Source organism: Drosophila elegans, unplaced genomic scaffold, assembly GCF_018152505.1.
Source record: "Drosophila elegans isolate 14027-0461.03 unplaced genomic scaffold, ASM1815250v1 contig_208, whole genome shotgun sequence".
NCBI classification, from domain to species: Eukaryota; Metazoa; Arthropoda; class Insecta; order Diptera; family Drosophilidae; genus Drosophila; species Drosophila elegans.
In genome coordinates, this window is record NW_024545578.1 from 6,527,113 (window position 1) to 6,554,431 (window position 27,319).

A 27,319-nucleotide genomic window follows, 5' to 3' on the forward strand; every position below is an offset into this window, starting at 1 on the left:
GGAAATTTTAATGAAAGGAAAAAGTGAGAGGTGGCGGGGCATCCAACAACAACCAACAACAACCAACTGAAAGTGGCCCAGTCAGGTGGGTTTTTTTGGCCTGAGAGATATTATGGACCCTCCTCTCGTTTCAGCGGGTGTTAAGTTGGTAATTTTATGCCCGAGTTAACTTTTAATTTGTGTAAATGATTTTGTGGATTTTATGCGCCTCATTAAAATGAGTAGAAAATGCAGCCGAGACCAAGCAAAGACATAGCAGAACGGGATTTGCCGGAGACATCTCCGGATATATATTTTGATGTAAATGTGCGGCCATAGCGATGCGATAAATGCCCAAGATAGTTGAATGCTTTTCGGGGGATTGACAGATAGACATTTTAATGCCCCTTGATTTGTGGGTCAGTCCAGCCAGGCAATCACAAAGACGGAGAGAAAGAGCGATGGTCTCAGTCAAATTAGGCAAATATCCCAATAAAGCTCACCGAATGCTTGGCATTTTGTAGGGGAGTTGGGGAAAAAAACGAATTGAAAATTTTTGATTGGATGGGGATTCCAAACTAAATTCATATTAAATCAAAGGTAATCTGAATTTATACAAAAGAAAATGTAGGTAAGTTGAGGGAAAAAGCATTATATTTTATATTATTGCAATAAAAAAGTATGGTTAATCCAATTGTAAAACAGCATATAAATGAAAATAAATAAATGACCTATTTTAAGTATTTATTAACAGTTTAATACTTTTCTTGTTTTTTAATTACTCCTAGCCTTGAAATTATATATTAGCTTTTAGAATTATAAATGTAACATAAATCTTTTAAATAAGTAAGTAAATAACTGTTGACTTTTGACAAATCGGTTTTCAAGTGAATATACAGAGGTTTACTTACAAGATTTCTTGTTGAAGTCACGCCTGAAATGATAACAAAAACAGCATTCATTAGCAAAGAAATTCCTTTTTTAATATATATATAAGTGCATTAAAAAATCATAATCAAAGTAATGTTATGCAAGCTATAACCCGCAGCTCAAGTAACCAAAAATGATTATGTAATCAAATTCATATTGATGGGCTGACATGTCTCGCATACTCATACGCCCTGTTGGCGCAGCTGGAAAAGCCATTTGTCCCGCTGCTTTGGTTTTTGGCCCATTCTGAACTCATTTGAATTTAACACTTTTATATGAAACTCCCAAACGTCGCCGGCTCGTAAAAAACAACAGCAAGAGCAACAGCAACAGCAACAAAGGAAAAAACTTTTTTGGCGCCGCACATTATTAAAATTTCTTTATGACAACCGAGTCGGGCCAAAAGCAAGTTCGGCTGAGTGTCGTGGAGCGTAGTGGAGAAGCTCCTCCAAAGAGCCGGTCCAAAGAGTCATCAACAGCCACAGCAAACGACGACAAAAGGCATAAAAACTGGTAACAAAATATTTGTATTTATACGCGTGTCTGTGTGTGTGTGTGTTTGTGTATGTGGTAACAACAGAAATTTGTTTTGGTCTTTAGTTTTAGCATAAATTAACATAAGATTTATGGCCGGTCCACTTGAAAATGAGACGAAACTAGAGAGGCCGTAAAGTTGCTCTGCGCTTAACAAGTGAATGAAAAAGTTTCGGGTTTTTAGGATATATTTTGAAGGAGAGAAAAGCTTTGCTTTTTCGCTTTTGCTATGGAATTTAATGCGGAATATTCCCAACACAGCACGTGTTTTTGGCAAGGGAAAAGGAAAAACTTCCAGATCAACTGGCACTTCTTTTTCTGCCAGTCTGCTCTTATTTAACTTGACAACTTTGCAGCCGTCTGGCCACATTTACTCCCTTTATCCTCCACGTAATGGCACTTCTTCTTTCTTGACCATACACAAAACGAGCGCCAATCAAGGAGACATCAAAACCGTAACGAAAAACTCGTTTTTAATTAAAGGCATCTTTATATCGCCTTGTTTTTAATTCGTTCCGTTTTCTTGTGGTTCATTTTATTTGCCAGCTAAAAAAATACAATTCGATTTGAATGCTTAAAATCCCATAAATAATTGACAGATAAATGATATGATCATCGTGCTGCCGATGATTATCACAAATGATTTGTGCTCGATTTAATTGACGATGGGGGCGAGTTGGAAAATTATGAAATGCAATTAACTCATGTCTGATGTATGAAGTTGATATATGAAATTTATGACCTTTTCTTTCGGTGTGGGTAAGAAAAAAGGAAATTCAAGAAGATAGTAACGATACACAGAAGAGAACTTTTAGTAACTATTACTATCTGTAGCAGTTATTTCAAGCTTTTGAGTCAATTAAATCAATTTTTAGCAACATTTTTCTCTGTGCAGGCTTCGGAACTCTAAAAATTTGTAGAGTCTGTCAAGCGTTTTCCTTATTAGTGGTAATGCGGTGCCCACACCCCATTTCCATTGCACTCCTAGCCATCAAAGGGTTCCACACACACACTCCAGATTATTTCTCGCGGAAGTCACGTAGTCGCTGAACAATTTGAAAATGAGTTTTGTCGGTTTTACACTCACATATTTCTAGATTTCTTGTTCTGCACTTCGGTTGCGGTCAATGAAAAGCCGCCGCGCCAAGATTTTCAAGCGTGGCAAGAATTGAGCTGCCAGGAATTGAGGAATTGAGCAATTCGCACGTTTGCCTCACTCGAAACAAAGTAAAACAAGGAGATTGAACAATACGGAATACAGAAAATAATTCGAGTAGCGTTTCGTATTGATGGCGAGGTCCCAGACTTCTGGCTCGTTTCGTTTCCAAGAAATACCATAAATTCATCAATTATGACGGCTGGCTATGTGGACAACATTGGACATTGCATCTACGGTTGGGGGTTTTTCAGCCTGTGGAGTGGGACTTCGAGGGGGCGGAGGACCAATGGGCTGGGCCTCCTGCTCAGATTGACAGCTGTCAAGCCCAGGAGCCATGGTGGGTTCAGATGGCGCAGCCAGAAATGCAAGAACAGCGTTCAAATTAAACGGAATACTTTTTAATTAAGGAAGTACAGAAGCTAAGGCAGAGCAGGTTTCAGCTATAAATCACACTTGAAAGATTTTGAATTTAAAAATCTAAAAGCTATCATGAAGATAAAAATAAAATGGACAATAATTATAAATAAACTAATAAATATCAGAAAGTTCAGCATTTACATTTATTAATTTAAATAAATTAAAAAAAGTAAATGAGTAAATAAAAAAATCACTTCAAAATTCAGTATATTAGCTCAAATATATTTATTTAATTTCATTAGATTGAAGACTCGCGACTATAAAATGTAGTTATTTAAATATATTAACAATGTATTAAGTTATTCTTAAGTTAAATAATTTATAAACAATGTGTTTTATTCATTGTAAAATATGAAATTAAAGAGTATTGAATAAATATATATTACAAATTTATCTTATTCCTAAGTTAAGCTGTTTTACATTTTCTAAAGCAACTTTTGAATTAAAATATTTATGCAAAGTAAAATAAACCCCAATTGGTTCCCACAAAATTTAACTAGCAATGAGTTCAAGCTTAGAAAACTACAAAAAATAATTAAACAATTTTATGCTCAACTTGCAATGAATTATTAGCTTTTGCTGTTAGCTTTGGACAACCATTAAAAATCATCTCCACTTTCACTTCAAGTGTATCCATCCAAATAAAGATGTTGCCATATAGATTCCCCGTCATAAAACAGTTTTACTAATCCATTTACGAGACTTTTCCTAATTCAATGGCAGCCATTAAATGGGCGATCAGCGAAGCAACGAATCTGGGAAAATGAACGAGGGGGAAAATGCATTTTCCTCACCCACAATTGCCAACACGTGTGCGGCACGAAAACTAAACTGGCGTCATTTAATTAACCCGCCAGTGCAGCAAAGGGGATCCCCTTCGCCCCCTGGCAGAAATGTTAACCCCTGCCGCACACGGCGACCACATGATGATTACGATGGCGATGAGGGTATCACTGTCTCCCTCTCATTCCGTCTCCCCTCCCTCTCGCTCTCTTTTTACCAGGGGTTACGCCTGGGCTTAGACCTCGTAAAATCGGGGAAGTTATTTTAATGCGCTTTTAATAGACTCACGCTTAGAACATCATCCCTGCCTCACATCGTATTTCATGTTTATGAATGCATTTTTATTATGATTTCAGCTCTTTTTGTTGCTTTTCCTTTGTATTTGCTGTTTCATTTGGTATAATTTTCATGGCTCTACTTTATGATCGTTAATTTTTACTGGGTAAAAGTTTACGACAATTACAAGGAGTGTGGGTGAGAGAATAAAAAGAAAGCGGGGGGCAATTAAACTAGAGAAAGTCAAACAAATCTCGAACAAGTCGTTAATATTGATTTGAGTTAGGCAACAGCTCAATTCGAGACTGAACATTGCAGAGCAAATTAGAATGGATATTGTTAATATTATAGAGACATTCTCCCAACTAATATTAAAATTTAAGTGGCAGTATGGGGTTAAAGGGGCCAAAAACACACACAACCCTAAACAGCCCAAAAGAAACAAACCGAGGACAAACTCATAAATCTTAGCAAGGGACTCCGTTTTCCCCCTTTCTTGCGAAATCTGAGGAAACATGCCATAAAACACATGAAGAAGTGTGTAAATAACAGAAGGAGCTGCAGGATGAGGAAAACCCAGGGCCAGGAGCAATGAAGAGGAAGTAGTAGAAATTTAGTGGAGCAAAAAGCGTTGGACACCTTTAAGAATCTGTTTTTGCCTCGCGTTTTTCCCCCCCAACAAACCACAAACAATCTCACAAAATTTATGTGCGAGCATTTTTTGTTCGGAATGAAATCAAAAACAGACCTCCACACAGGGGGTGGGTCATTAATTTATGTAAAGCACAAATTATGATTGGGCGGTGTGGGGCATGGCAGTTGGGTGATGGTCAGGGTTGTGCAGAGAAAGAAACCATAAAAATACATTTTCCATATTGCTATTAGCGCTTATCAGATGCAGAAGACATTTATCTAAGTTAATTAATTATTAGAATGTCACATAAAGATATCAGAACTAACATATAGTTTCGGTTAACTTGAAGTATTGTCGAAATGTTTATATGAAATCAATCCTCTTAATTATTTGACAGATACCTAGGTAGATATTTGTAGGGTAAATGTGAGGTGAAAAAATGTTTTTGAAAAAAATATTGCATATTTATTGTGTTTTCTTTAATCTCTTAAAATCAAAATAAAATTGATTGAAACTATATCTTTAGAATTTATTGAGAGTGTTTTAGGTGAAAGAAATAAAGTTGTTCTTTAGAAGTAAAAGTGTATAGATATTAAGCACCACAAAACATCGTTTTTGATATTATCATTTAAATGCCTTGTACTCAAAATGATTGCATTAATAATATGAACTATTTATAAGATGGATCTACTTATGAAGTAGAATTCTATTAGGCAATAATGGATCTTCATCATATAATTCTAATATATATTTTTTTTAATATTTTTAAATACGCAATTCCTACACTGTTTTTTTTTCTGTGCAGCTATTTCATTCAGTGGCATCCTTCCAACTAGGCCTACACCAAGTGAAGCGGTAGCAGTAACAGCAGCTGTAACACGTTGATTATACAAGCTTCATGATGAAATCCCCGGAATGTGGACGATGATGATGATAATGGCGCTTGGGGTCTCTGCGGTTTCTTTCGGGGTTTCTTGCTCTGGTTAAGGGTAAGTGAAAAGTACCACAGCAAGAGGAAGCCGTTGCTGCTTAATGGTGCAAAATGTTCGCAGTTGGTATAGAAGAACCAAAATGATTTATGACACAAGGAAGTTAATTTATTAATTTCGCCAGGTCCCGAGAATATATGAAGGGACCCACCGATTGGGGCTGAAATGTTTACAAGCTTTCATTTTTCCGCTCTAGGGGCTCAAAACACAGTGGCATGAAATTAGAAAAAGCGCAGAAAAAAGACAAAAACCACCAAGACAAGGTCATATATATTACAAAATCTGTTGAGTAGTACAAAAAATATTATAAGAGAATGGGAATTTAAATTATAAAAATATGTGTATTAAACACTTTTTGTAAATTTGAGTTTTTGAACTACCATACATATTTAAACGTGTAGCTCACAAAACATATAATTATTTTAATGTTGAAATAATTTTTTCATAATTATAAAACGGAAAATTAAACCTTGAGTTAACTTAACTAAACAAACATATTTTTTCCTGGCCTCACAACAGCCTTTCATCATCTCCCTAGGAAGCTTTACCACAAACCAGAACCAAAACCAAAACCATCGTACAATTTTAGAGGAAAACTCAATAAAATCAAATTTAGCTCATTGGCAACGGAACGAAGGAATTGATTGCAAGTCGTTTGCTTCCACTTTGATCTAAAGGCACTCAAAGATTTCGACCATTTCCCATAAATTTGGGGGCCCAGCGTTCATGCATAGAAAATATTTGTTAGGCGCTGATGGAGAGCAAATAGTTTGGAATAATTTTACTTTTGAATTTTCAACATTTTTAGCTCTTGATTAATTACACAATCAACAAAAAGAATTCCTCAAACATTTAAAGCATTTCAATCGGCAAATGAATGAATAAATAAATCGCTTATTAAATCATTGAAATTGTTGCTGGCCAAAGAATTAACGCGTTGACAAACAATTTCATTTGCGGATTGCGAAAAATGTAAATGCGTGTGTGTGAAAAATGTGAATAAAAATATGACGAAGGCAAAAGCGGTGGCGGTCTGTAAATCAAATGATTACAAAGAACACTTTTCCCCATATTCAAATGAAAAAGAGATTTTCCCCGCGGTCTCTCATTTCGTTTTCATTTTTAAATGTTTGAGCAGGCGGCCATTAAGCTGTCAGCGGTTGTTCAGACGGAAATGAGCAAATGGGAAGATGGCCTAGGTCGGAAAAAAGAGAAAAAAAGTGGAAAAAAGAGGCTGAAGCAGAGACAGGAAGTTCGTTGGTACTGAGTGCGTCGCGTGAAAAACATCTCAACGAAGTGTGTACCACGGAAAATTCGCAGCCAAAGCGAGTTAATTTTGATGGATTTTCCATGCCAACTTTAAAGGAAGCAGCGGATAAATAATTGAAAGGCGTGAAACAGTTGTTGACTGGCGAAAAGAATCATTCACGTTGTGGCATTCACTTAGTATGCATTATTAAGCAATTTCCTTTTTTTCCCGATTTTATTTTTGCAAGTAATTTAAGCTGGGGGTTGCAAATTGATCAGGGGTTGGTAAAGGTTCACATATTTGTATTGGGGAAAAATAAAATATAGGTAAACGTTATACCAAAGTGAAATAATTTAACAGAATATATTGAAAGAAATACATACAAAAAAAGAAATACAATTTAACAACGAAATTACATCAACTTAAAATCGTGCTAATGCAATCTAAAAATGCTCTTCATAAAAGCCCCTCATAAAGCATTTAATTCATAAATATTCCACCTATTCCACTTGAGTGAAACAGAAAGCTTTCCAACATCTGTTTTTTCATTTTCAATGGAGCCACTTTGGGAGCGAAACAAACACGATCTAATAAATTCTTTCGTAATAAAAATACATCATCAAATAAATAGTGTTGCCTGACTGCCGTGCTCCATATAACTATTTGGCAAATAAAATAAATTGCCCAGAGCTTTTCCGCTCCTTCTCACTGGAATCTCCCCCTTATTTTCTCGGCTTATCTCTGGCCACACCAGCAACGTGAAATGGGGAAAATGGCTGAAAGGTGGGCTAAGGGCCTGAACAACCCTTAAATCACATTTTGCCTAATTTTTCGCTGTCAAAAAACCTCATTAATCTTTCCCAGCCTGGCAATGGCATGAAAATGGAGCAGGATAAAAAAAACATACGAGGAAATTGCTTAATGGGGGGACTCCCCCCCAGAAACACACCCAAAGCTGAATTTTTTATACACTTCGAGGAAAATTGTCAATAAATATTGTACTTTTGTAAGCAATTTCACGAAAACTTTTTTAATTACTTAATTTATTAAAATATATATATTACAAAATGCCACTATTTAGGAGCTTATTGTAGTTTATATATAATAAATCATAATTGCCTTATAATCGAATGTATAAGTTTGCTTGAGAAATAATGTTTTACAAATTCAAAATACATAAATTGCTAAAAATGCATCAAAACTACATTCAATGCTAAATTTCCCTGAATTTTCGTGGTGTATATAGCTATAGCTCTGACGGCCCTTTTGTTTTACCTTGTGGAGTTCGAGAAGTTGCCCTTGAAAAATTGGTGGCTCGTATGTCAACCCCCGAGAAGAAGGAGAATAAGACGAGATTGGGTGAGAAGCAGAAAGTTAGTCAAACTGAAAAAGTCGAACGTGTGTAATTTATTTAAATTTAAGGGGACCCGGCTCAGAAGTCAAGAGTTTTCGAGTGCGTAACGCTCTGTTTTTCCACTCCATTCTTCCTTCTTTTGGTACTATACTTCAACCCCTTTTTTCGGCCCACTTGAATATTGATTTCTTGCGTAATCTTTGTGGCACGCCCACACCTCCCACCTTTTTCCGGTGATAGTGTCGTTCTTTTGCCCCCATTGACGTTTCATATTTATTAATGAGGCGCATTTGTGTTTGGAATTTATAATTGGGGGGATGGGCGGCTGCTTCTTGTACTTCTGGGGGCTCAAATGTAATTGAGTAATTAACATAAATTATAATACATAATTTGCGCTCGCCTTTTTCCGTAATTGTTGTTAGGTAAATTGGATTACAGGCAAGCTCGCCAAAGTTTTACCCCCCAGTTCCCTATCAGCATAAATGAAAATTATTGTTTAGGCCCTATCGTGCAGTACATATATATGCTCAAAGGAGAATTGGAAATGCGATAAGCAATTTGTGTTCAAAGTTTCAGCCGCTGAAAAGTTTGCCAAGCATTTTGTTTGTACGTCGCTCAGAGCGAAGTCAAACTAAATCGAAATCAGCACAAATTCTCAGAATGATGCTTACAATAAAATCACAGCAAATGTGTGTGGCGACAAAAGGGGAATTTATTGACAGGGAAGGGGGCATCATCAAAAGCAGATTGCCGCTTTTTGTCCTTCAAGCAGGGTAGTGAGAGCTATTAACGAAATTGTGGGAACATATTATGAACGTACACTCATTTCTACGATTATTTAGATTCTGATTTTGTGATATTACATTTTTAAACATAGGTAGTCTTGAAAAAGTTTTTTTTTAATATTCATCAATATTAAAAACTTACAACTAAATAGGTTACAACCTTTTCATTTCAATTCACTAATCTTTTCCGAAAGTAGGGTATAATCTGGTCCTTAGAACCGGCAGACATTTATCAAATAAGCCGAGCACATGACACCGCAAGCCCGCTTCTACTTGATTGCTGCTTTTCCGGATGTTGTTGGTTTTTCTTGCCTTGCTTTGTGGGCAGAGTCGCTGGGGCAGTCATCCGTCAGAAGTGGAAAGTTGGCAGTTGGAGCAGCAACCCCGACGCCATGTTGAATTTTCCTCTGTGGCACCCAGCCGGGTCCTTTAAATGTGCGTTTGTATCTGCGGCTGTTCCCTGGTATCATCCCACCTTGTTGCTGCCTGTCGCACACACATCAACAGCAGCAACATAGGCAGCAGCAACAGCAACATCTACAGCAGCAACAGCAACAGCAACTCGAGATACAGCAACATCATCGCTGACATCGGTAACGCTTCTGGGATTTTTGGCCCATAAGCGAGTGTGAGCGAGTGTGAGCGGGACGCCAAATGGCAACTCTGTGCATAATTTTGCGCCTTGTTGTCATGTTTCAGGACTCCCGTCCAGGCTCCTTGTATATTCACGTGCGTATGTGTTTTTGTTGGGCCTTGTAAAATGTAAATAAATGCAAAGGGACACGACCGAAGGGGAAATCACTTTTGTTTGGTTAGTTAGATTATTTAAATAGGTTTATGCGGTGGCAACAGGTCAAAAAAGGTTATTGATAAGCAGTAAAATATTACAATATATATTGGAACTATTAAATAAACCATAAAATAAGCGTATCCTATTCTAACGATTGCGTAACTGGACATTAGAGCTTAATTTGTTAAGGTAAAAAAAACATTCTCAAAATGTTAAGCATTTTTTTTTATAATTTAATAATTATTTAATTAATTTAAGCCTAGAATATGTTTGAATTGCTATAAAAATGCATTGCTTAACAGCACTAAAATCGAAAGCTACATTTGTTTGTAATTCAGCAAAACTTTTTAACTTCTCATTAAAAGTTTGTATAAAATATAAGGTATTACCTTAAAAATTTGTGAGTCTTATGCAAAAAAAAAACGATTTAATGTTATTAATTTTTTTTTATTATCTAACAAAAATATAACTAAAAATTTTTTTTTGAGGTAGGATCATAATGTTCGCTCCGCACAAACCATTTTAAAGTGCGTATGCTGGGGGCATGAGTTTTGGGTGGTATCTCCAGTTCTGGTTTCAACGCCTTGTTGTAAAAGCTTTTGGTTTCCGCCCTCTAACCCCAAAGGGGTTTTCTTTGAGCCCCGCTCCAAAAATATTTACCTATTCCAGGGCCCTCTTTTCCGAGTTGCGTTGCTTACGCAGCTATCATCAGGCCAGAAGACAACAATTCCAAGACAAAAAACCTCCTCCAAAACAGTAGCCTCTTTTCACCCCTCGAATTCCTGGTGCTGCCAAGTTAAGCGTCAAAAGTTTTGATAGCCTGTGAGCTGCCTACTCAAGTGACTTGGCCCCCTTTCCTTCGGCTTCAGTTCAACGTTTTCTTTTAAGGAACGCAGCCCAAGAAGCCAGTCGGCATTTTTCATTTTTAGTTGGGCAAATTTTTAACACAAAACTTTTATGTAAAATGTCTTCCCAGATAAAAGTTTAAATTGTCAATTGAAAATGTTGTTTGGCAAAAGTTTTTTTGATTAATTTTCACAACGCTGCGTTGACAATAAAGCGATGGGCGGAAAAGCGAAGAGGGAAAATTCAGCGAATGCGGCACAAGGCAAACAAACAATTGAGCACATTAACGCTTAGAGATACACAGAAAATGGGGAGGGAAAAATGGAAGAATAAAGAAAGAAATGAAGGGACTACAGCGATTTGCATGTGAATGTGTTGAAATAGAATTTGATGACGAAAACAACAAAGAAAAGTGAATAGCAAATAAATTAAAAGGAATAAAAGAGAGAGTTTTGCAATGAAAACGAATAAAGTATTGGAATAAAATATTCATTAAAATTGAATAGATCTGTGAAGCTTAAACTGAGGAAGTTTTAATGATTTTTAAGCAGATTTGATATACTTTATACTTTTTTTTTCAACCAATCATAATAATTTTTTTTAACTTTTTAAAAAATAACAAATGGCTTGGAGTTTTTAACTTAACCCAAAGTTAGCTAACACTGCTTATTAAATTCCAATTCTGGTTTAATCCAAATGGCATCTAATTCCTTTTCACATATAACTTCTCTACTCTTGTTGTTGGATTTTTTGTGTGTCTCATCCTTTGTCAAGCTCATTGCCACTTGCCTCGACTTTTCCTCCCTTTGATTTAGTGTTCGAAAAGCTATTTTGTACAATTTCCACACGATTGATTTCGCAAATTTTCGCCGCAACAGAGTCTGCAGGCTATATTTATACTCCGAATCCCAAAAAGCCCACAAAAAGTGGAGGGAATACAGGTTCTACACTTGTAATGCCTTATGCCCTGTAGCCACAATTACCCAAAAAGCCGAACCATTTCCAATTTCAGTCCCCAAAATCCACAACCACCCCTTGCTCACACACGCACACTCCCACAAGCTACTTTTGGGGGCAAGGGTGGGTGATTTTCTAGGACTTATCGACTGGCAGATATCTCTGGTAATGCAATTAAATCGCTCCCCAACATTTTCGGTTTGTCCGTCCGTTGGGCAATTCATAAATATTTTATTTGCCCATCACACCCTTTGACCTACTCGAAAATTTGTTTCAGAAAAGAAAAACGAGAACGTTAAAGTAAAAGCAAATCCTTAGAAACAAAAAAAATTTATTTAAAAAGTATATTTACTATTTTTCTGAAAAAATTCTAAAAAAATGTTACGCGGAAATAATAGGAACTAACACGTTTATTAATACTCATTTTCTGTAATTTTACAACCACAGTCCTAGAATTTTATCCGCATGTGTACGACGCACACGAAAAAAGGAAGCATAGATATTGCGTATACGCCACCATGGCTATTTAATATGGTTTTTTCTACGTTACGTTCTTCACTATTACTAAAAGCCCGAGCAATGGCAGGCAAATTGCTTTTCGGCCAAGCACTCTCTGTTTGGCCATCACATTAGAGCTGCATAAAGTTTCCGGTTCGATGTCGTTCTGTTGCGTTAGCCCCCTCAACCGCCGAGACAAAGGGTTAAAAAGGTGCGGTTAGCCTGAGAGTCGCGGTTCCTCGGTTTGGAAAACCAGACCATACCATGCCATACCATACCATCCAAACCAACCCCCGAAAAATCCGGACACCAGCTGCATGTGCTTTGCTGTCTTCCTTGTTTGCTCTTCCTGCCAGTTAAACTTCCTTCCGTTTCTTTGATGTGCCAGAAATTAATTGCCTACAATTAGGCGCTCTGGCAAATGTCACTCACTCACTCAAAAAAAGCCGGAGGCAGGGATAACCCTTCCATTTTCTTACTAATACTAACAATTTTTGACACTTACCGCTATTCCTGTGCTTAGGTGGCTTAAAGGCTTTCCAGCAAATGTCTGCAAAGAGAGAGTGAAAAAAATATGTTCTGTTAGTCCAAAGTTTGAGATGAAGTGACTTTTGAAACCCGACAAAACACATGCCATTACATGGTCATACTACTTGTGCAGACTTGTGGAATGTCTGCCCGTGTCACACGCCTCCCAACCACTGACCAAGGTCCAACTCCAAAGACCTACGCAGAGTCCTGAGACCCAAGAACCAAGAACCAGCTATAACAAGGGAAAAGTTCCTCCAACTTTGCGTCGAGTGCCTTTTGCCTAATGAAAAGAGTCTGTCATTGACTAGAGGAAATGGAAAAGTTTTTCATAGACCAGCCCCGAAAGTGGTAAGAAGGAGCCAAAAGCCTTGTCCAGTTATGGCCTGTGACAGGCAGTTACTTTGGTCTCCTTTTTTATTGAAATAAATAAAAGTAAATGATCGGGAATGGGTAGAAATCGAAGGGAAGCATAACGAATAAAAAACCAGCTTAAATATTCAACCAACCCAAAGTGTCTATAAATCATTGGCCATTGGACGAAAATCTTTTTAAAATAAAACCTTCTTTAGAATCATGAAACCATAAATAAATATAAATCAAATATACTTTGAATCAAAACAGTTAAAAAAAAATAACAAAATTATTATTTGAAATAAAAATATATTTAAATAGTAGTCGATAGCTTTAACCTAAAAGTAACGAACTCTCAGCTCAGACTGCCAATAAATTTCCCATATTCTGGCAATCATACTCTATCTGCAGATCTTTCCGCAAACCTCTCAAATTGAAATGACCATTTCAAACGGACAGTAACTTGCGAAAGTTGTTTCGTGCCAAAGAGGAATTACATTTATTTGCACTGACTTTGTTGCTGGTATCTTATTTGGCTATATTGTTGGCCGAGTCCCTTGACATTTCTAATGGCGCATAGCGCACATATACAGACTGGCCAAGAGAGATTTATTATCAACTGTCATTGTCGGAGGCCCACACACACACCCACCACATCTCTATATATCTTTGGCCACCAGCAATCATTTCCCACTCTCATAGGAGCCGCAAAACATTTGTTATAATCAAAAGTTCTTGACTAACGCGATGGCTGCTGCTTTGATTTCTTTAGTTCTAACGAAAAAAAAAATCACAACTTCTTCGAAATAGTTTTTGCTGATATTCCTTCGACCTCGAACGCAATTTGTTAGGCTTAAGGTTGACAGTTCAATAAGGCGGAATGCCTCTTTAATATCCATAAATAACCCAGCAAACAAAAAACTTACTACCTGAGGGCGCAGGGTTACTAATTACGCATACGCAACGCTGGCTTAGGGGTTGGAAAAGTTGTCGGAAAAGTTCCTTAACCTTCTCGGCACCCTAATGCCACTTCCAATAACTTCTGCTGCAGTTCCCACAAAGTGAAGGAAAAGTCGAAGAAGATGGCAAAAGCGGAGACATTTGCCAAAAATCCTTGCCTCGCCATATATCGTTTTAACATAATTTCTGTGGTAAAATTAACTTTATGAACTGTTGAATGGAACGAGGACGATAGCGAGAAAGAGAACGAGAACGAGAATAAGACTGAGAACAACCCTCGGTGAGTAGCTAGCGTGCGTCTCACAACCTGCCACTTAAAACAAATAACAAAGTTTTGCTTAACTTTGCTCTAGCTCCTGGTCCTCGTCCTGTTTTCTCGTCCTTCGTCCTCCTCTCCGCTCCTGTCCTTTTTTCGCCTCGTTTTATTCAGTCAGCTCTTGGGGGAAATTATGGCCAGACACAAAGCGAAAAGCGTCGTCAACGACGTCGAGCGGCTTTTGTCTTGGGCGGCGGTATGGCATCCAGCAGGAAAATCATCCTCGACAAGGACTATTCCTGCCCGTCTGCCAAGGAAGCGGTATTGCAAAGCAGCAAAGCTTCTCCTGATGGCAAAATTACATATGAAAGTGGATTTCATTAAAAAGAAGTTGGCTGCAGTGAAATATGGCAAGTAAAAGACATTTATCCACGAGAACTTGTCTGTGGCCTAACAGTGTTGACAAGGCTTAGCTAGATTTTATTTAAATGTTCTTATATTGACAATAAAAAAAGCTAATTTGTCTAAGGTCCCAAAACTCTATAAAATAAACTAAATTTTTTTTATTTAAAATTATTATAAACAATTTTAGTTTAATATTAAGCCTTCATTTATAGAAATAAGTTATAGGTATTTGTTATTTTTAAAGATAAATACAAACTAAACATTATTAAAATAAAATATTATTTTTAAGTTTTATTAAATGCCTCTAAAGTTAAAAAAGGCTCTTCCTTCTGTCTTTGGTTCTTATTTTTCCGCCTTTTGATAGCCACTTTAGCATTACCTTTCCAAACTGGCTGCAAAGGAAGATTTCCATCCTTAAGCAAATCCTTGGACAGGTGACGATGCCATGGCGACAGGCAATAAGTTAATGCAAAGTAGTTCGACGTTCTTCACTTTCCTGAGAGCTCAGGCACTTGGACAGGGAGACAAAAGAAATTTCCATCAAAATAAAACGGCAGCAAGACGCTCGCTAATTGGCTGTAATGGGGAAACCCCCGTTTCCCGAATAAATCCACCAAAGACCATGAAATATCATCAACCGTAAAGGTGTAAGAAAAATCGTAATGAGACGTTTGAGCCAAAACACACAATTGCCGGCATTTCAGTTTAAGGCAATTTCGTTAAGCAATATAGCGTTATGGGCGAAAGGCTTTCAACCGTTGAAGGAACCTCTTGTTGAAAGCTTGTGGGCGTACATATAAAGACGGCGCCAACTTCATGAATTTTGAATGAACGTAGTGGGTAGAAAACTAAAGGCAGCAGTTCCCATTTGCACTACACCACCGAAAAACCAAAAAAAAAAAAAAAACAGGAAAACTAAGCGCGAGGGCATTTTCCCGCTGACACAAGACATGGAGGAGCCATCGTTTCCAACTTCCGACGACTACTTAGAGACGCCTAAACAGCTTCATTACTTTTATGGGGCTGACGGCGCGCTTCGTTGGCTCGCCATTGTCTGTTTGCCAGTTTCCCAGTTTGCCGGTTTGAATGTTCGGATGTTCGGTTGTTTGGATGTTTGCCTGCTTCTCTGGCCAGGCGCAAATTTGTTTGTGTAAATTAAATGAAATGACTGTAAAAATGCCAAATGCTAATTTGCGGTTAGTTTTTTTTTGTGTGCCGGCCAGAGTTTATATGTTTACAAATGGGCATGCAAAAAAAGACAAGGAAATTGGGTTCCCTCAGGTTTTGAGTTATGGGATCATTAGTTTGGGGACATTACCAGGGTTTGCACAAAAATCTCTCTTTATTTTAAAGTAAGTTACTTTGTAAATCTCTCAAAGACACTTATATCACGTAGACTTTGCAATTAGTTAAATGGTATTTACTGAAATTGAGATATATACTTATATTTTCCCTTCTAAACAATATTTTTTGCAGAGCTTTAAAATGATTTTACCAGACAAAGGTTTTTAATTAGCATGGTTTTAATTCAATAAATAAATTTCATTATTTCATTTACGCACATTTTACTTTTAATTAAAATTTCGTAATCATCGGTGGTTGATAATAACTCCTCCGGGCATTTTTGACTTTGTTATATAAAATATTGATTACAAAGGGAAGAGGGAATTAGAATTTGAAACAGCCATGATGGTGTTACATAAAGATAGCTCCTTTTAATTAAATTCAAAATATTTAAGCCGAAAAAACTATTAAAATATGTATAAAAAATGTTGCTTTATGACTAAATATGCAGTTTGTATAAGAACTTGATTTATTTTAATATTTAATATTTTATTATTTATAGCTGTAAAGTCCTTTTGGTTTCTCCCAACTTTAGAGTTATGACGCCATTAGGTACGAGACTATTTTATTACTTGTTCCTCGAAACGATCAATCAGAGAGAACAAAATGACTCCATGCCATTGCTCACTTTCTTCATGCAACTTTTATAAGCCTCCAATGTGGAGTCACTCCAATTTGAGCTCAGTTCGTGCTGGGCTTTTTATATCCCCCGATGGTTTTGGTTCCGTTCCGTTTAGTTCAGTTGTTGTTGTGGTCACCAGCAGTGTCTGGATGGTCATTTTCCGGACTCGACTAAACTCCACTCTGGTTGCATACTAAATGCAGAAAAGTCTTCCGTATCCTCCCACTTTTACAGCGACTCTGGTTATTTTTCTGCCTGGCCATGAATTTTGCATTAGAGTTTAGTTAAAGTGCAGCTGGTGCGAATCCCAAAGGGAAAGGGATTTGGTGAGATATGTATGGTAAGCGTAGCGTTAGTCTTTTTTTACGGAATAGATATGGCGAGAATGGAAAGCCACTGTCAGGGCCATTAACTATGTAAGAGGGGGTGTGATTTAAAGAATTTAAATTCAGTTTAAGGGTTGATGGGAAAGTAAGTAAAGCTATAGCAAACAGAGCGAAACCTGATATTATGACTAACTGCTGCAAACAAATCATGAACTTAACAAAAACAATCATTTGTTTAATTGCATATATAGCTGGAAACTAAATTGTTTTGTCGAATTTAAATCCAAGGACTTTAAAAAGGAAACTATTAAGTTATATATACAAATAATCATATACATTATAATAAATAAATAACCATAAGATTAACTTGGGTTAAACTTTCCTCATATCTTTTACTATCAACACATAACAATTTACTTGTCAGAAAGTTATATTCAAATCATTAGTGTTTGTGACAGCTGCCGAGATAAGCTAATAGAGTGGGCATTTCCCAAGCCCGTTAATCTTTATATGAAACTAATCCTGAACTCAGTTTAGTCTCCAAATGAACCCAACTATTTTCGCCCCGAGTTGCTCATTAGTTTTCCCGATTGCCTGCAGGCACTGCCATTTCCCGGCTTTTCCCTGAATTGATAATGGGGAAATGTTCGAGCCAACCCCTGGAACTAAACTCCTACTGAGCGACAACAGCTGCGACAGAGTCCTGTTGTCCTCCTGCAAATGAATTATAGCAACAACAACAAACTTTTGCATTATTTTATGAAAATTTTTGTTAAACAAATTTGTTGCCCGCTTGCCAGCCATGAAGTTTTGTATTTGTGTTTGGGTGTTTTACTTAAATGTAAGCAAAATCGGAGGGGCACAAGTAACTCTCGTCGACCGTGTTGAAAAGTTGTTCAGTTTGTGTCACCCGGACACACCTGAGAGTCCTGGAAGGAAGGATGGGCCGAGGGATATTCAGCGAGTATCTGGCGCACATCGCGTCTTCTTCGTCCTTTCCCTCAATCCTCGCCATCGTCCCCGCCCTGTAAGTATGGTATTATAACTTTTTTCACGGCATAATTTATGCGCACTTTATGCAAATTTTTTCTATAAACCAACCAACGCTGCTGTACAGTGAAAACATAATATGTCAAATTGTACAAAAGCATTAAATTACTTGCAGGGACCATATAAGAAAACATAATACTTTTTAAATTAATTTAACAATTTTTAAAACATTACATTTTAAAAACATTTATTTAATTTTTTTCAAACTTTTCAAAGCACAACTTCTTTTCAATATTTTAAAACTATTCAAAGGAAAGTTCTTTCAGAATCCTTTTAAGTATTCGTTTTAAAACGATTTAGGAGTTTTTAAGAGAATGAAAATAAAATAAAATAAAATGAATACCATTTTATAAATAAGCATTAATCAAAGTTTTAATATGAAGTATAATTTAGTAAAAGACTAAATATATGGAGGATTTTTTTAACAAGATTATTTATAAAGAAACAATTTTAGGGGTTTACGGAATTTCTCACGGTGTAAAAAGCATGCGTGCTCTGTAGGAGTGTGCGTTGTTTTGAAATGTAAACTGTGAGCGGGTTTGGCTTTTAAAAAACAGATATTCAACATGGTGTGGAGTTAGCAAGAGAATGAGAAGGGAGATTGAAGAGCGCTTCGTAAACGCCAGTAATTATACATTTTTGCTAAAGTTTCTGCTGCCAGGTTCGAATTTTTGGCCCACCAATCCCGACCAGGCGCTTATTTTTAATGAAAAAAGTTCCCCCAACTGGGTGCCTCTGTGGCCCGGGCAAGTTCTAATTGATTTTTAGATTGATATGCAAAGCAGCAGAGCCGAGCAGAGCTTTTTCCTATCCGAATCTACATTTTCGGTTGACAAAAAGTTTTGGTGCCATGACTCCGCCGCCACTACGAAAATGCCACCGTAGGCATATGAAATTTCAATTAAAATACCAAAAACGAAATGCTAATGGCCAGCTGATATGCAACTAATTTGCAATTTTATTTTATCTGCTCGGCTTTGGCCAACCGTTTTCATTTCCCAATAATTTATCAATTTGCTTATCGTTTTGTGAATTTCGTTCGGGTAATTTACTTATTGCACTTTAGAATGTCCTGATTGGCAAACGAATTGTTTGCATATTTTATTTTAGTGAATTTTATGCTTTTATGCTTTCACGTTATTTTGAGAGCAGAACAAATAAATTATCATTATCTGGATATCTTTTAATATTTGTTACGTGTATAAAAACGGGAACAGAGATTTATTCCTAGCATATCCATTCTGTTTTAAAAAGTTGTAAGCATAATAGAATACTAATTAATAGGAACATATTTAATAATATACAGCGATAAAGCATGAACCTGACCAGGCAGAAATAATGGATACGACTTTATAAAAAGGTTTTCTCTTTAAAATTAAGCTTTATTTGCCCACACCATTTTATCCCCCACTTCCAGGATTAGACTTTCCCATCTCCATTTGAACATCACTAACCCAAACCGTTAATTTCTACCCATATACGGTGGCCCATTTCAATTCATTGAGTGAGTTTTCCTTTCTTTCTGAACTGAATCCAAATCCTGGCACCTGTGCGCCTCCCTTCAAATCTCCTTCCCCTCGAGGTCCTTAATTGAATTCGTGTAATTCGTCCGGCAACTCGCCTTTCCGCTCTTCCGCCTTTTTCTTATCCTTGTCTGGCGCTTTTCGTTTAATGAGGACTGACAGGCGACAAGCGTAATTAAATTTTATTTTACTCTTACATGCAAATTCTATGGGAGTTCTTTTTTTAGTCATGTCGCTTTGTCTTCTGCCCAGGTCTTGATTTGATTTTCCGGGGTGGTATTATCTTAGTCAATCTCCATTTGGGGTAGACTTGGGTGTAATTTATGAGCTGACCAGCGGGTGGTTGTGTGAAAGTGTAGCCCACAATTGCCCAACTTAAATTTTCACCACCCAAATTACTCCAAATTGAATTTGGCACACAAAAGCCTATTGATTTCACCCCTCGCATTAAGCATACGCAGTGTGAGTCAGGTCCTTGAGCTTCTGCTGCTGACTATGATGGAAAATGCAAGTCTGTCGCTGACAATGACATATTAGACTCATTTACACATTTTATGTACATAGATATATAGTGCTCTTGTGCGTTCGTTATAAAAATTTTTTATTCAGTTCTTGACTAAAGCAATTTGTATGCAAAATAGTCGTAAACAATTTTAGGTTCTCTCTGGGATGGAAAAAAAATAAGTCAAGTGCATTGACGAGTGACTTCTAATGACACGGCTATGCTGATGATATGGGATGCACAGAGATAAAAAAATATAAAAATAGGTCATCGATTATTGGTTTTGCCCACAAAAAAATAAAGAAATACATTTTTAAGAATATTATCTTTAACCAATTATAAATATTTATTTAGTGAAATATTAGACAATTACTATATTTTAACAAATTTATTCTCTGTGTGGATTTCACAGTTATCAGAGTCTCAATTGACATAGAATTCTATTTGCATTTCTCTTTCAACGAGTTCATGACTATAGTATACAACATACTTAGTTAAGATCTAGCCACGAGAAAGAGATAGACACAAAGTGGAAGCGAAAGAGAGGGAGAGAGAATTCTGGGTGAGTGCGCTGAACAAGTCGGCAAATTCTTTTAATTAGCCCATCGCCTTTTATAGGCCAAAAGCGAATGCATTTGCTTAGACCTCGAGTGGGCGGCAAAAGGCTAAAAGCAGGCGGGGCAGCAGTTTGTAAAGAAAATACAATTTATTTGAGTTGGTTTAATTAGTTATGTCGGGACTGCTTGAGTCGCTTGAAGGGTTTTACTCTATAATGAAGCTGGCGACATGGGACTTGGTTGATAAATTTGGGCAATGTAAATTAAAATTAAATATTTAAATGGTCGAGTAAAAGGTTTTGTCTAGACAACATTTTGGGGCATTACCTGAAAGTGAAGATTTTAATAGGATATTAAGGCTGTTTCTTAACACGTACTTTACTATGTTTTCAACAGATTTTTAAATACTTTAATGAAGTATAAAGCTTGTCTTTTAAACTAAGTTGTATTATTTAATTCAATTTTAAGCCTAAAATATAATTGTAAAACCGAATAGCTATTCTATTTATTTTAAAACTAAATACTAAACTGTTGAAGTTTGTCACACATTAATAAATTGTAAGAAACTTAGTTATTCTGAAGATAATTCACCCAAGCCTTAATCGATCAGAAAATCAAATTATTACAGTGAATAGCTTATTCGACTTGGCCTTAATCGATAAACTATAAAATAATTAGTTATAGTTGACGCCATCGACTTGGCGATTGATTTGCTTTCAACGCGCCAATTAATGGTAATTAAGAAAGCGAAACTGTGTCGCACTGCAGTTGCTCCACATTCTAGACATATATATGCATATATATAAACATTCAACCCCTCCAGTGGCGTTATCAATCAGTTGGCTATCTGAAGTCAGCTTGTCAGCAATAAATAGTCAAGTACATAATACTTATAATTTATTTTGCATATAAAAAAGGAAATAAAAAATTCAAATTGCATATGAGCAGCCGGTACCGCTCCCCCTTTTCAGCCCCCCTCCCCGCTGCTTTTGTATAAAAGCCACCCCTCTCCCCACGCACTCGCAGTTAGCTAGATTTATGGCAAAGTCAGTCGAGCAATTTGCGTGGGTAAACATGCACTAAAACTCAATTTAGAGGCGGATACAAGTACAATTTTATCTATCTATGTATACTAGATGTATATGTATCTGTCGTATATATCTATGCACAGTTCTTGCAAATTGTATGCTGACACAGCATTGAGGCAGGCGCCCAATTTAATGCGATTTAAGCAAGAGCAGCGCAAATTGAGCGAGCCACTTGAATGAATGAATGAATGATGGACCCAGTTGCATGGGCAATTTCTCGAACAATATAACAATAAATTATGGTTGGGTAGAAAAGACTTTTTTATACCTTACCGTGAAAATAAAAAAACGATTTTTTTTTGTTTGGCATAAATTTTTTATTATAAAGAGAAATTACCAATAAAAATTTTTTAAAATTATGTATACCCTAACCAATCAATATTTGCATGAAAAGAAGGTAGATTTCTGAAATTTGAGCAGCTTTAATACCCTTTTTAACCTACATTTACCACAAGTTACTGCCGCAATGGCAATGTTAACGATATCAGACTGCCAAAGTCTTGCCAATCTAGCTTGGGCCTGCCTCACATTATTAAATTACAAACACTCACGAGAATCTGGTGTCGTCTTGCCGCCTCTTTCCTGCACTATATGCCGGTCTCTTTCTATTTTTAAGAGACCTTCCCTTCGCCTCCACCAATTAATCCCAACTGGATTTGGCATAAAGATAAAATGACGACCATCGCAGCACAGTGAAGCTCTCGGCTGTCGCTTCTGGCGCTCGAGGGCAATATTCCGATCCCAATCCCAATCCCAGTCCCCATCCAACAGCCATCAAGCGCCCCTCGCTTTTCCAAACCCCCACGCACTCCACAGAGTTTTCCTCGCTTGACAATTTTCCAGCGCGTGGCGGAGCGGTTTTCCACCCAACCCGCCACTTGATACAAGCAGATAAGTCATTTTTATGTGACACTTTGCCTTAAATATTTCACATTTTTTTTGTGACCTTTTTTTTTTTTGTGCTGCTTTTTCGGCCGCCATTATGTAACTAAGCCCCCATCTTCTGCTGAATGTTTGGGCAATGACACTATTGTGTATTATAATGGATACTGCGCCATTAATGGCTGACGATTCTGAGGCGCTGATACGGGCAAGATGGCCCCCAATGACCTTCGTGCCCAGTGGGCGGGGTTTTTGACGCCCCGAGATGCTGAATTTTGTCAAAGGAAACCCAAAATGGAAGTGAAATAATATCTTCCTTGCCCTGTGTCAACGTTAGTTTGCGATAATCTTGAGCTTTGCTGCTAATGCAGTAGTTCCGAAGTAGGTCACTCTGAGCAGGTGAAACAGACAGAGACAGCCTTAATCCCAGTGTTTTTGGGGCTTACTGCGATGCAAAATGATGAAAATGGGTTAAGGATTTAAATGTCCAGTGAAGTGTAAGCGTAGCTATTTACACGCTTAGTTAAGCTATTTTAGATGAACATTTACTCACTGGATTATGCCATATTGTCTGTTAAAATGAGCTAGCTTCTTTAGCGGAAAGAAATAATTGTAAATTATTTTAGCAAAATCACAAATATTTAAACAGCTGTTCTATAAAATATTTTTGCTCTTTATCATAAAATTTAAATCCATTAAACTGTATCACAACCCCCTTCATTTCCAACCTTGAACTTAAAACTCAATCTTCAGTTTCCCAACTTCATCCATAATAAATTCGCTTTATAAACTCCTAAAGATTCCCAATCATTTCCGTCGCCAACTTTGACAACTATTTTTAAAGCGTTAATAACACCAAAGACCCCAAAGTCTCAATTTCAAGTTGATAATATTGCGTTCCACCAACGAGTTGAGAGAAAAAAGCCTCTTAAAAAATTATCGACAACATGTTGCCCACGCAAATGAGAATTTCGAATGAGGCATGACAAAATTGAGCCGCTGTCAATTGATCTGCCTTCGATTCGGTGAAATCCCCACCGTATTTCCACCACTTTTTGACTCTGCCCATTGTAACTGGAGAATGACGTTGAGAAGGCGTTGAAATTGAAATTGTAGAACGGCGAGGTCACCATCACGCACTCCTCAAATCGCTCCCACCTGGCAAAAAAAATAAAAGCCAAAAACGTGAGCGGACCGCAGAGCTGGGGCTTAAAAGTAAAGTCCCCCACCTCATGGTAATGTAAACACGGCCCGAAAGGTGTGTGTAAATAATGCGTAAAAATAATAACTCAACAAAAACAGAAAAGCATAATTTGTGTTGACTCTTTTTACATTTTTCTGTATGGTCCAATCAAAACTTTCTGGTCAGGGAGGGCATCTCAAGTGTCGCTATGTTCGGGGCTTATAATTAAGCCAAAGCTGTTGAAATGTGCCCACACCATCCTCTCTCGATTCAATTAAATTTTCCAGCCGGCCACAAAATAAATGACTTTATTTTCCCCAATTTTGGTTTAGGTGCGAACGGCGAGAAAAAAATGTAAAAAAAAACCAGTCGGCCAACTACACACCCAACTTTGGCCAGAACGTGTTGGGTCTATTAAAAAGCAAACAAGTTGCAAAAATTGCCCAAATACAAAACGCCGCCGCGGCCTGCAATCAAATGTGCAAACTGTGGCAAGTGGCAAAAACGATCTGATGACAAATGAGATGGACTGGCCCACTATTTTGGCGCTGATGACCCACTTGCTCCGCATTTGGTCACGCCACTTGCCCAAGGAAACACTTCCAGTTGTAAATGTGTCTCCCGCATCGTTGTTTCTGAGATGGATGGATATCTGAGCGATGGAGTGGGTTTCTCAAGATAGATTAAGCGTGGGGTGGAAAAAATGAAGGCGCGAAACTTGAAGAGAGAAAAACTTTATGAGCCATTTATAAAACAAATAATACAAGCCTTAGTTGACATTTAAGTCATCAATAATAAATAAATATAATCATTTTTAGTCCTTGAATAGGTAGAAAAACATAGTTTTTAAAAACATTAAAATATTCCTTGTTTTTTTCACAATTAATTTTTTTCGTTGTAAAAAGTTTAAGTAAAATTTAAATAAATCCGAATTAGCATCCCAAGAACTCCATAAAACATTACAAATAAAATGCTGTTACCAACATTTTACACAAACAAATTACGTAAAATCTTTTCTTAATATTTGTATTCCACTCTCGAACCCAATCACATTTTCCCACAATCTGCAATTTATTCCTCTCTCAGTTTATGGCACTTGTGTACAAATTTTGACGTATCTTTAATTACACATTGTTATTGTTTTTATTAAATTTGCATTCTGTTGTCGTTGACCAAGCTCAAGTGCCTCAGTGACAGGCCACTTGATAAATAAAACCATATTTTTGCTTATTTTACATATGCAAATACATATCCCCCACATCCTTCATCAAGCTTATACAAAAACTCAAGCTGCTCGGACATTATGGCTCTTAGTTTTCATATTTTCCCTTATAAATTTTAATTGCATTTGTTTGTCCAACGCTTTTGGATTTTTAACAACATAATAAATAAATAAATCCCCAAACGATGTACCCGTCAAATGCACTCGACTGAAGTGAAATTTATGGAAAATAAATACATATTTTTCGTAAACACCATATTCCACAAAAATGGTCGAGCCTTTGAGCCCCGAATAAAACCATCCGCCCCCGAGGCCCGATTAAGGGCCTGTTAATCAAACTAATTTGGCTGGCTGCTGTCGCTTCTATTGCCTGTTATGCTAATCACATTAGGAACCGCAGCAGAGTAGGGAATTTCAATTCGGCCGACGGACGAGGCTGTCATTTTCATAATTGGCCAAAAAGCCAACACAGAACCGCACAACTATTAGCCTGGCACCAAACATCCCACACTGACGGACGCACTAAATTTTGGCAAAACTGATGGACAGAGTGACGCTCTGTCATTTGCAAAAAAGTTTTTGCGAAAACAATGTACGCGATTCCATGGTACAATAGAAAATAATCAAAATAAAATATGGAAAACTATGGGAAATCCTAACTAAAGGCTATTATGCTAAATTTACGTACAATTTATTTATGTTCGGTTTGATTTGGTTTTTATTTTCATTTTGTTTGTTGTCCTAAACAAGTAAAAGGTAAAGGATATTTTTAAAATTTAAATTACAATTTCATAACGTTTAATAATGCACGTACATTTTTTTCATTTATGGCTTCTAGTTTTCAACACTAAATAAATTCTTAAGTGCAACTTAATTAATAAATACTAATCCGTAGAAATTAATATTTATAAATAAATATTTAATTAAATAAATAAAGACACAAACAAGTAAATGCACTTTTATCTTGCTGAAAACCACTCTTATATTTTTTCTTTCACCACCTAAGACAGGTTATCCAAACTAAACTCGCCGTGTAAGCCCAAGATACTCATGGGCTGGCGTATCTCTGGTTTCGTTACGAAAATTGCCCCGTTATTAAAATTTAACGCCGCAAAAGCGTAAAATTGCAACATTTATGTCCTGCAATGTCGTTCCCCTTCCCCATCCCCTCATCCCCGGCCATCACCGCCCACTCAATGACTGTTGTGCGTGCATTAAAAGTTTTTAAAATACACACAAATTGACTTTTGATGTTTCGCGGTTGATTTTCCGCATATTTTTGTTGCTCCTGCTGCAATGCTATAAATGGTGCGTAAAAAGTTTATTAAATTTTAAAGTTTCCCTCGACAAAGTTTGTGTGTGTGTATGTGTAAGTGGAATTTCCATAAAAATAATTTTTCAATTATTCAGGCAATAACGAAAGCAGACAAACGCTTTGGATTTCAACTGGTTTGCCACTTGGCAACGGCTGTTGGAACACTGGTGTTTGTACACTCATGAACTTATACGTGAAAGTAGTAGTAGACGGCACCAAAAAAAGTGAATTAAGGACCACGAAGAAGACAATACCTTAAAAAAAGAATTATTTCAATAAAATATGTATTAGTGAATGATTAAACATGATACCATTATGTGTTGTTGCAAAACAACTTATTCTCATTCCACAAAAAAAAATTGTAAGCAAAATGTTTTTCTTTTTTTTTAAACTTTGGATTTATTACTGTTATAAGCTTAATTTTTTTTTTTTCAGTTTTCTGCTTCAAAACCCTAACGAAAATACCCCTTGAAAGAGTGTGAAATAGAGATGGTGATGGCGTCATGTAATGAAGTTTTAAATGAAGTGCGACAACTAACCGAGCAGCAGCAGCAACAGCCGCCAAACAACCAAAGGAGTCGCAGAAACAACAACTGCGGCGCGACATTTTATGGCAATAACGTTGATGATGGTGCCGCCGAAAACTGAGAGGCAGAGATGGGGTAGGGGGCGTGGCCCTTTCATATGCTCACACACACACATGTGGCATCATGGCAACCTCCGACTGACTATTGCAATAATTTGGCAGCAAGTGTCGCCACCCTAAAACGAATGAACGAACTCCGAACTCCAACTGCATATTCCGCTCTGCGAGTTTTCCTCTTTTCAAATCTGGGTTTTTTTTCTTTTTTAAATTGCCAAAAGCCTGCTACTTGTCCGGGCCCAAAGTTCCTGGTGTTGGTGAGTGCCTTCTGTGCAGTGTTCGGTGTTCAACGGGCTGTCAACATTGCTACTTCATATTGTGTTGCCTACTGTGCCTTCTTTTTGGCCAAAAGGGGAATTGTATTACGGCTGCTGACAGG

General features: G+C 37.0%; 1 protein-coding gene across 1 annotated transcript in view; it reads right to left on the minus strand.

Moving 5' to 3' along the window:
- LOC108145814 (frizzled-2) overlaps positions 1-27,319 on the minus strand; it is a 98,383-nt gene that overhangs the window by 60,178 nt on the left and 10,886 nt on the right. Inside the window, exons 3-4 of the mRNA XM_017271404.2 lie at positions 12,686-12,730; positions 891-913 (exon numbers count right to left, since the gene is read on the minus strand). The gene's annotated coding sequence lies outside the window, so the exon portion shown is untranslated. The remainder of the gene's footprint in view (positions 1-890; positions 914-12,685; positions 12,731-27,319) is intronic.